Raw genomic sequence first — 9,765 nt, forward strand, 5'->3', positions numbered from 1 at the left:
TGAGAAACATTTTACTGAATGAGAAACTTTTTACTGAACTTAACCAGAGAGGACAGAGATTCTGCAAATGAAATGTAGCTCATTAATGGACTAAAGGAGCCTAACATTACTTCTTATTGTAGCGGGTGATTTGGACAGAGTCAGGCGCAGGAGGTGTAAATCACAGAATAATGATTTATTCGGCCAATACAGCGGTTCACAGCAATGCGTAAAACAACTACAGTGCGACTTAATGGTGCACTGGGGAAAACAAAACACACGGGTGAATATCCCGGTGATGAAGTACATAATGCTCCACCAAGCTATCGACACCTCCACATGGAAACAATCACACACAAAGACATGGGGGCAGAGGGAATATTTATACAGGGACTGATGAGGTGATATGAACCAGGTGTGTGTAAAAAACAAGACAAAACAAATGGAATTATGAGAAGAGGAGCAGCAGTGGCTAGAAGGCCGGTGACGACAAACGCCAAAGCCTGCCCTAACACGGCCAGGAGGACGCGGAGTAGGGCGAGCCGGATGGCGACGGTGGAAATCCCGCAACAGGGAGGGATCGACGACAACTTTCACTTGAACCCAGCACCGCTCCTCCGGACCATACCCCTCCCACTCCACGAGGTACTGAAGGCCCCCCACCTGACGCCTCGAATCCAGGATGGAACGGACGGAGTACGCCGGGGCCCCCTCGATGTCCAGAGGGGGCGGAGGGACCTCCACACCTCAGACTCCTGGAGCGGACCAGCCACCACCGGCCTGAGGAGAGATACGTGAAACGAGGGGTTAATACGGTAATCAGGAGGGAGCAGCAACGTATACAGTTGAAGTCGGAATTTTACATACACCTTAGCCAAATACATTTAAACTCAGTTTTTCACAATTCCTGACATTTAATCCGAGTACAAATTCCCTGTTTTAGGTCAGTTAGGATCACCACTTTATTTTAAGAATGTCAAATGTCAGAATAAGAGTAGAGAGAATGATTTATGTCAGCTTTTATTTATTTCATCACATTCCCAGTGGGTCAGAAGTTTACATACACTCAATTAGTATTTGGTAGCATTGCCTTTAAATTGTTTAACTTCGGTCAAACGTTTCGAGTAGCCTTCCACATGCTTCCCACAATAAGTTGGGTGAATTTTGGCCCATTCCTCCTGACAGAGCTGGTGTAACTAAGTCAGGTTTGTAGACCTCCTTGCTCGCACACGCTTTTTCAGTTCTGCCCACAACTTTTCTATAGGATTGAGGTCAGGGCTTTGTCATGGCCACTCCAATACCTTCACTTTGTTGTCCTTATGCCATTTTGCCACAACTTTGGAAGTATGCTTGGGGTCGTTGTCCATTTGGAAGACCCATTTGCGACCAAGCTTTAACTTCCTGACTGATGTCTTGAGATGTTGCTTCAATATATCCACATACTTTTCCTTCCTCATGATGCCATCTATTTTCTGAAGTGCACCAGACCCTCCTGCAGCAAAGCACCCCCACAGCATGATGCTGCCACCCCCGTGCTTCACGGTTGGGATGGTGTTCTTCGGCTTGCAAGCCCTCCCTTTTTCCTCCAAACATAACGATGGTCATTATAGCTAAACAGTTCTATTTTTGTTTCATAAGACCAGAGGACATTTCTCAAAAAAGTACAATCTTTGTCCCCATGTGCAGTTGCAAATCGTAGTCTTGCTTTTTTATGGCGGTTTTGGAGCAGTCGCTTCTTCCTTGCTGAGCGGCTTTTCAGGTTATGTCGATATAGGACTCGTCTTACTGTGGTTATAGATACTTTTGTACCTGTTTCCTCCAGCATCTTCACAAGGTCCTTTGCTGTTGTTCTGGGATTGATTTGCATTTTTCGCACCAAAGTACGTTCATCTCTAGGAGACAGAACGCGTCTCCTTCCTGAGCGATATGACGGCTGCGTGGTCCCATGGTGTTTATACTTGCATACTATTGTTTGTACAGATGAACGTGGTACCTTAAATCATTTGGAAATTGCTCCCAAGGATGAACCAGACTTGTGGAGGTCTACAAAAAATTTTCTGAGGTCTTGGCTGATTTATTTTCATTTTCCCATTATGTCAAGCAAAGAGGCACTAAGTTTGAAGGTAGGCCTTGAAATACATCCACAGGTACATCTCCAATTGACTCAAATGATGTCAATTAGCCTATTTTAAGCTTCTAAAGCCATGACATCATTTTCTGGAATATTCCAAGCTGTTTAAAGGCACAGTCAACTTAGTGTATGTAAACTTCTGACCCACTGGAATTGTGATACAGTGAATTATAAGTGAAATAATCTGTCTGTAAACAATTGTTGGAAAAATTACTTGTCATGCACAAAGTAGATGTCTTAACAGACTTGCCAAAACTATAGTTTGTTAACAAGAAATGCATGGATTGGTTGAAAAACGAGTTTGAATGACTCCAACCTAAGTGTATGTAAACTTCCGTCTTCAACTGTATTTGGCTAAGGTGTATGTAAACTTCCGACTTCAACTGTAAGTCCAACAAAACAGCTACAACAATTTTCTTATTATCAATTTATTTCAGTCATCAGTCAAGTGCCATACATGTTGAGTGCCCTTCCCTATAAGCGTGCTGAAAGTCAGTTGTTAATTTGTTTAATGTGAAATAGCATTGTATTTGGTCAAACACCACTTCTTTCCAAAAGTTTACTAAGGGTTGGTAACAGGCTGATTGGTCGGCTATTTGAGCCAGTAAAGGGTGCTTTGCTGTGGAGGAATCTGTTTATAAACTCGTTTTACTCCAACGTTTGTAAACAAAGAAAATGTAAATAAACACTGTATAGCCTCAAAACATGGTTAAAACTATAATTTTGATATCATGGATGATCCTTGCATCCATAGCTCTGTCTATGAATTTGAGAGTGATTACAATTCTCCAGCCCCATCCCTCAACTTTTTAGCGAACCACTTTGTTATTGTTTCTACTGCTGATTTCCGCTTTAACATCCCTATTACCACAACAGAAGTAACAGTACGTTTTTAATCTTTATCATGATCTTACCTGACACTGTGGCCCATATACCACCCAGCTAGCACATAACGTTCTGAGAACCATATGTTTGTTAGAGCTTGGTGAGAGCGTGGTTGTCCTATTGTTATTTTGCATATAACCTTCCCACAACTTTCTGGGAATGGTGCAGGATAGTTGCTTGGCTCTGGAACATTCTCAGCACATTTAAGAAACTTTACAAAAAAACGTAATTTTCTTGGAATGTTCTCCAATAGTTCAGAGAACATTCAGAAACAATGTTCTTCTGTGTGAATTTCAGTACTTATATCCGTCCTATAGGTTTCCTCATAATTCTATTTAAAGTCACGTTCTCAAATTGTTCCGAGAACGTTGAGAAAACTTTTCATAACAACCACAAGAAAACTTAAGTAACGTTCAGAGAACGTTCTAAGAATGTTATTTAAAAAATATATACATTCTGTTCTCTGCATCAACAAAGTTCTTTCTGTCCTCTATCTTGTTAGGTGTGTTCAGGTGTGTTGGCCGCGCCCAGTAATTGGCCATACCTGATCTTAATAAGTGCTTGTTTCCTTTGAAATGGGGTCTGTTTAAATAGACTACAATTAACAGCTTTGTATAAGAAAACATGGCATGCTAGCGCCATCCTGGTGGCACAGTGGACTACTTCAATGGCTAGAGAATAAAATATTATAAGTTAAAATCTCACTGATGCTGTGTCACAATAAAAAAGAAATGTGTTTGCATGATTAATGCCTAAGGAAAATAATTTCAATGTGTCCTATTTGTGCTTGGAGTTAAAAGAAATGAACCAAAATAAGCCAGCAGTGTTCTTAAAAGTCTTATTGAAACATTCAGTGAACGTTTTAAGGAAGTTATTCAAAAACCTCCAAATAACCTATAATTTATGTTCTCGGACTGCTAATGAAACCTCCCATGAAAACTTTCCGGGAACCATAGTAAAAATGTTCTCAGAACCTGGTCCGTTCTCAGAAGGTTTAAAAAACGTACAAATGCAACAAGACAAAATTATAAGATTACATAAAGGGGCGCTGGGATTATTTACTTTAGAAGGTGCCTATTCCGTTTAACGGGATACTGTATAATCTGATGTGTCTGAAGTATGAGTCTCTATACGCATGGTTTTATCAAGACTTCCTGCACACAGTAAACTCGATTAAGATTAAGAATTTTTAGGACTGATTAAGATGTGGCATAGTGCAAACTAAGTACATGTTTATTTTCTTTATTCCAGGATTTATGGAATGTCCACTACCAAGTTTTCTGATGAGTTTACCAATGATTCTCTCCCTTTGAAATGCTTTCTGAGGCAGGTGCCTTGGGAGAACAGTTAGTATAAAAGGTACCCGAATCTGGCTGTTAAAGGAGCTCCAAATTAAGTAAGGCCTGGCCATTTTGTTTGTTTTTACCCTACATTTTACCACACACACCAGCACCCACACACAACCCAACTGTTATGAATATTTGTTAGTGGTGTTAATACTGTGTTTTATTGCGTGGGGTCTTTTTATTTTGGTTTTAGTGGGTTTTTCATAGGTTAGAAAGGATGCACCTTAAAGGGCACACAAATTAAATTTTCTGAAGTATCTATTGTCCGAGTTTTGGTTGTACACATGTAAATTACCTTGATAAGAAATGTACTGAAAAACCCAATGTAAACCTCGTACACTAAATGTTTGAAATATCTTTAAATAATGAGTCTGAAGTACAGGGAAATAAACACTCACTTAATGGGGTTGAATGACCTCTGACCTCTGTTCTGACTTTCTGGTGGGGCCTGATCACCCTCACTAGAAAGGCTAGAGACATTGGGTGAGATTTAAATGTAATATGTAATCACTGATAATTAGGAAGAAGTTTATAAATGTATCAATAGCCCTATGTGTGATTCAAACCACAAGGAGAGAGAGAGAGAGAGCGCTGCCCCTGAATGAGGGAAGCCTGTCTCTAGTCTATTTTACTATTCCTTGAATTACTTTATGGGATACAATTATTTTAAGATGGAGTTATCAAGGGTTGTAAATCTAGTTTTCTTTGTTATTTGATTTAACCGGCAGTGTTGTTGTTTTTTTGGACGCATGAATCACGATGTGAGTCATGTGTCAAAAGGGAAGAAGTGTATTGTTGTTGTTGTTGTTGTTGTTTGTTTTGTGTGTTTTGTTTTTGTCTTGCTTCAATACAAAATCTCACCAGATTGGGTCTGCTGGATGGTCGGGATTTCCGCCTAAGGATTAGCTCTGTAACTCCCTGACCCTGTAAGTCTGCGGTGAGATCGCCAAGATGATAGGGGAGTATAAGCCAATTTGCAAAAATTGTTTAAACTGTGTGTTGTTATTCTCTTTGACATTTGTATTTGACATTTGTATTAAGAATATTGGTAGAGGTAATCATTTGTCAGTATGAAAAATAAATATAAAATGTATGCACTCACTAACTGTAAGTCTCTGGATAAGAGCGTCTACTAAATGACTAAAATGTAAATGTCATACAGTGAATTTGTCTGGATTTCCTGAATCAGAAATGCCCTAAACTAAACTGTTGTTCTGGTCTGTCCTCTCTCGAGGTTATGGCGAAGGTGACCAGATGCATGGAAGGGATAATTCGACCAAGAACAGTGTGAGCCTCACCCCCTCTAACCGGCTGAAGTAATAGCGACAATGGCATTCACTATGGTCCTTCACCACTTCTACCTGAAACCTGAGTCCGAGACAGCAACCTGTGCACGGCATCCAGTCGAATCTATCAACTGTCTTTTCTCTCATGCCTTTTCTCTCTCAGGAGTGCGACATGAGTCCATGTGGAGTGAGCATGGAGAGAGATCCCATCCAAACTTCTCTCATGCTGCTGATGTACTGGTTGGAAAATGGACAAGACATAATGGACCATAAAGGATGGTGGCGGCTCAGGTGAGAGATTTGTCTGCTTGGGAAAATCAGATTATTCCCCAGATATTGAAATCGGGACATTATCAAGGGCAATCCACTTTGAACATGTGCCATTGGGAGGACGAACTGAAACACTATCTGAAGAAGAAAATGAAGAAACGCCAGAAGAATGTGTGCCAGGGAGGAGGGGGAAGGTCAACCGTGCCCGTAATTGATTTAGGCTTGTCCAAAATTGTTTATTTGTGGTATCAGGTTGAGCGTGGAGGTCTGCACACTGCGAAATGTATAGTAATTTAGACAACAAATGCATTGAGATACCAATCTGTCATTAACATGCCACTCGCGACAAAAGCTCCAGCTGAAATGTCATTGCCAGAATCCATAAATGAAATTGTGGAATGAAGCATATGTATGAAGTGAAGGTCTTAAGTTAAAGCATTCTACTGCAATTTTTATAGGTAAGAACTATGGAAACAATGAGTCTACAGATCCCTTGTGTGTATTTTAGATTGTACAACCCAGAGTGAAGGGTTTGAAAGGATGAAGTGTCTGGTTTTATGCATTGATTTTGCTTACTTTAATAGAAGTATAGAACCTTCTTTTGATAGAAGCTATAATCTAATACTTACTTTAAAATTGTACGATAATTATCACAGAGTGATAAGAGGAGGGAATGTGAAGGACATTTTTATGTTTGTACTTTTCTAATAACCTCTTCGACTGGGTTCATGCAGGTGACTGATTGATCGTGCCTGGGAGGAATCCTCACTATCAGTATAAGCAATTTGGCAGTACACCCAGAATATTGTTTTGCTAACCGAAAGGGGTGTCTCAGTTTCAATGTCTCATCTTGGAGAAGAAGCCTCGTGAGGTATTGGTCGGTCACATGCATGAACCAAACATTAATGATGATGAATTAATTATGAATAAGCTAAATCATGCAAATATAACTTGTCTGTGTAAGCAGTATATAAGAGAACTCACAGGACTGCCCCGGCCGAGCTCCAGACCGAGCTCCCGACCGACGTGTACTATGGCGCATTAAGTTTGTTGGAACCTCTCCAGCTTGCTGATAATAAAGAATGATTCATTTAAGATTCACTTCAGGTGTCCCTGGTGGTAATTTCCACCACAAAGACAACTGTGAACTCTGAAAAAAGCAAGGTCGAATCATGACGTCAGTGATTTTCAGGTCAGAGCTCTAGCAAGAGGCCCCAGTTCCCAACCTGGAATTCCGAGTTGAATGACCGTTCAAAACGTATTTTCCCAGTTGGAGCTAGTTTTTTTTCCTGAGTTCCCAGTTGTCTTGAACTCAGTCTGAGATTTCCCAGTTCCGAGTTTCCAGTTGTTTTGAACGCGGCAGAAGTCATGCTGGATTGACAGCATGGCCAATGTATTCAACCTTTTCTAGCCTATGGTGTGTTGCGAGTGAATGTTTATCCTTTTAAGCTTGGAAAAGAGACCCTTAAACCCAGACTTAGACCACACACCCTTTCCACATTAATAGCAGGCTAGTGATTGCTTTGCAAAGCTTGCAGTTAGCCACTCATTGTTGAATTTGCGATTTCCAACTTGTTGTGTAATGTTTATGTCCAATGGCCGATGAGCACCGATACGTTTTATCTATAATTTCTCTTCATATGACAAGGATTTGCCAGTAGATTGTCGACTTGACTCATGAAGGCCTGATTCACGCGGTCTCCTCTGAACAGTTGATGTTGAGATCTGTCTTATTTGAACTCTGTGAAGCATTTATTTGGGCTGCAATCTGAGGCTGGTAACTCTAATGAACATATCCTCTGCAGCAGAGGTAACTCTGGGTCTTCCTTTCCTCTGGCGGTCCTCATGAGAGCCAGTTTCATCATAGTGCTTGATGGTTTTTGCGACTGCACTTGAAGAAACTTTCAAAGTTCTTGAAATTTTCCAGATTGACTGACCTTCATGTCTTAAAGTAATGATGGACTGTCGTTTCTCTTTGCTTATTTGAGCTGTTCTTGCCATAATATGGACTTGGTCTTTTACCAAATAGGGCTATCTTTTGTATAACACCCCTACCATGTCACAACACAACTGATTGGCTGAAACGCATTAAGGAAAGAAATTCCACAAATTAACTTTTAACAAAGCACACCTGTTAATTGAAATGCATTCCAGGTGACTACCTCATGAAGCTGGTTGAGAGAATGTCAAGAGTGTGCAAAGCAGTCATCAAGGCAAAGGATGTCTATATAAAACATATTTTGATTTGTTTAACACTTTTCTGGTTACTACATGATTCCTATATGTGTTATTTCATAGTTTTGATGTCCTCACTATTATTCTACAATGTAGAAAATAGTAAAAATTAAGAAAAACCCTGGAATGAGTAGGTATGTTCAAACTTTTGACTGGTACTGTATATATAGATATATATTTTCTCCTAAACAGTTTGGGCTCAAAACAGGTGGGGCTCTGCCATCTTTGTTTCTGTCTGTTACACAGCATTTAAATTACCCTCAAAGCACTCGTTTGGATAAATTACTACTATCCAATGATGTAGGTCTCCTGCTCTTAATATTTTACATTTTTACATTTTTAGTCATTTAGCAGACGCTCTTATCCAGAGTGACTTACAGGAGCAATTACGGTTAAGTGCCTTGCTCAAGGGCACATCGACAGATTTTTCACCTAGTCGGTTCGGGGATTAGAACCAGCGACCTTTCAGTTACTGGCACAACGCTCTTACCCACTAAGCTACCTGCCGCCCATAGTGCTTGATATACAATTATTTGATTACATCACACCAACCCATAATGTATGACTTTAATCCATCTTATCAATGTCTTACTCAGACGCTGGCTTACAAATTGGGAAAGGAGAAGGAAAAAGGGACAGGGTGTGGGCAGTGAGCAGTGTTGCTGCAGAGTGGAGTGGACATAACTCTGCCTGAATGCTATTCACAGCACATACTGTACACACTCCACACAGAACTGTAGATGCAGTGTAGCTGTGCCATGATCCTGCTGGGGGGACCATTTGTGACCAAGCTGGCAGATTGAACGAGGCCTTTGGATGAGTTGCATTTGGAAAGGATCCATCATCCAAACCCAAAGCATCTAAACAATGGAGCAGATTCCCTAGTCTAAAACCATGCTGGAATTACCTCATATGCATGTCTTGCCACTGCAAGAGGCTTTTTCCATTTGTTTAATAAAATAATCACACACCAAAACATAACACATCTTATCAGTATTATGTGCTAGTACACAAATATACAAAAACAGACAACCTTATAATTCTGATCAATTTTGAGCCATGAATGTATAGCCAATCTGAAGAGTCGAATAATAGCCAAAATGGGGGAACTATTGTTATACAATTTTTAGGTCACACTAGTATACATTCCCTCAGACACCGCAGAATAAATAATACATTGCAGTCTGTAATAAAGCCCTTTTGTGGGGAAAAACTCATTCTGATTGGCTGAGCCTGGCTCCCCAGTGGGTGGGCCTATGCCCTCCCAGGCTCACCCCATGGCTGCGCCCCCTGAAACCCATAGATTAGGGCCTAATGAATTTATTTCAATTGACTGATTTCCTTATATGAACTGTAACTCAGTAAAATCATTTAAATTGTTGATTGTTGCGTCTATATTTTTGTTCAGCATATATAGAGGTGGGGAAAGGGGTTAGGCAGGGGCAGTGCTTAACGTTATCATGACACTGTAGGCCTAATGTCTTTATATGGTGTATTAGGAGGATCTTTGCTTAATTATGTAATGAGATGGATAACCCTACTCAGTAACTTAATTGGACACGACCCAAACGCCTCAGCGGGACGAGGGAGGAAGGGGGAAAGAGAAAAAGACAGGAGGAAGGGCGAGAGTGAA

The sequence above is a fragment of the Coregonus lavaretus genome (genome assembly GCF_964263955.1).
Source record: "Coregonus lavaretus genome assembly, chromosome: 31".
NCBI classification, from domain to species: Eukaryota; Metazoa; Chordata; class Actinopteri; order Salmoniformes; family Salmonidae; genus Coregonus; species Coregonus lavaretus.